The sequence below is a fragment of the Lathyrus oleraceus genome, chromosome 2 (assembly GCF_024323335.1).
Source record: "Lathyrus oleraceus cultivar Zhongwan6 chromosome 2, CAAS_Psat_ZW6_1.0, whole genome shotgun sequence".
Taxonomy (NCBI): Eukaryota; Viridiplantae; Streptophyta; class Magnoliopsida; order Fabales; family Fabaceae; genus Lathyrus; species Lathyrus oleraceus.
This window is the reverse complement of record NC_066580.1, coordinates 340,306,262-340,308,008: the sequence shown is the minus strand read 5'-3', so window position 1 is coordinate 340,308,008 and position 1,747 is coordinate 340,306,262. Positions and strand designations below refer to the sequence as shown.

General features: G+C 41.8%; 1 non-coding gene across 1 annotated transcript; it reads right to left on the bottom strand.

Annotated features, from left to right (window-relative positions):
* Nucleotides 1–414: 414 nt before the first annotated feature.
* Nucleotides 415–521, bottom strand: LOC127124975 (small nucleolar RNA R71). Its single transcript, XR_007804445.1, has one exon. It is a non-coding gene; the product is annotated as a small nucleolar RNA R71 (small nucleolar RNA).
* Nucleotides 522–1,747: the final 1,226 nt, after the last annotated feature.

Here is a 1,747-nt window from a genome sequence, read left to right as displayed (position 1 = left end):
CATTTATTTTTCCATAGAATTAGGAGAGCTATGGCCGAAGGTCAAAACCAAAGACCTCTTAAGGATTTCGCCAAACCATCCAACGGAGAACCTAGTTCTAGTATAGTAAACCCAACCATCCCAACTAATAATTTCGAACTTAAACCCTCCCTGTTGCAACTAGTGCAACAAAGACAATTCGCAGGTCTCGCTACTAAGAACCCAAACCAACACTTAAAAATCTTTCTCCAATTAGCAGACACTTTTAAAACCAATGGAGCTTCTCCTGAGGCAATCCATTTAAGATTATTCCCTTTTTCCCTCAGAGATAAAGCCCTATCGTGGTTAGATTCCCTTCCACCCAATTCCGTTACGACTTGGGATAACCTTAGAAGAGTATTCCTTGCTAGATACTTTCCCCCAAATAAGACCGCTGTTCTTCGAAACCATATAACTAGATTTACCCAGAACCAAGGAGAATCGTTGTTCGAAGCTTGGGAGAGATATAAAGAGCTGTTAAGAGCATGCCCACATCATGGTTTAGAAAATTGGTTAATCATTCAAACCTTCTATAATGGACTTCACTATAACACTAAGATGGCCATCGGCGCTGCCGCAGGCGGTGCGCTGATGAACAAACCTTATCCTGAAGCTAGTGCCCTCATCGAAGATATGGCTCAAAACCATCAATCATGGGGAGTTGAACGAGCGACAGTTGAGAAGAAGGAAGCCCAAGGAGGAGTACATGAACTAAGCTCTATAGACATGATGCAAGCCAAAATGGACACATTATCCCTCAAGGTCAGGCATATGTGCATAAACCCGAATACTGCAGCTGCAGTTTCGTCGGATTGTGAGATATGTGGAACCAAAGGACACCAATCTGCAGAATGCAATCTATTAAATGAAACCCACTCTGAGCAAGTGAACTACACCCAAGGGAACCCATATTCAAATACTTATAACCCTGGATGGAGGAATCATCCGAACTTCTCCTATAAGAATAATAACCCTATCCAAAATAATACACCTCCGAGACAAACAGGTTATCAAGCCCCAAGACCAAATCAACCTATGCAACCTGTACCACCAAAGCCGAGCCTTGAGAAAATTATGGAAATTTTTATCACTGCTCAAACCCAACAAAACAAAGAGTTCATGAACCAAAACATTCACGTTAACGAACTGATTACCCAATTAGGAACCAAGGTTGACCAAATAGTTACTCACACCAAGATGCTTGAAACCCAGATCTCTCAGGGAGCTTTAAACCAAGCCCCCCAGACCACACCTGGAGGACAGTTCCTTGGACAACCTCAACAAAATCCGAGAGGACAAGCCAATGCCATTACCCTACGAAGTGGGAACGCTTATGATGAGCCACCAAACCCAAGATTGAGTGAACCCAAAACTTCTAAGGAATATACCAAACCCAAAGACGAAGTAAAGGAACCAGAGGAATCTGAAAAACAGGAAGGTCAAGAAAAAGGAGAAGAACCTAAAAATAAAACTTACGTACCACCCCCGTCATATAAACCACCTAGACCATATCCGCAAATACTGAAACAAACCCAGATCAATAACCAATATCAGAAATTTATTAAGGTTATAGAAAAACTTCACGTAGAAATCCCTTTCACAAAAGCCATCACCCAAATACCTTCTTATGCAAAGTTTCTAAAAGACATCCTTACCAACAAACGTAGACTCGACGATCCGAAGCCCTTGGAATGCAATTCTATTTCCGAGAATAAGTTAGCCAAAAAGG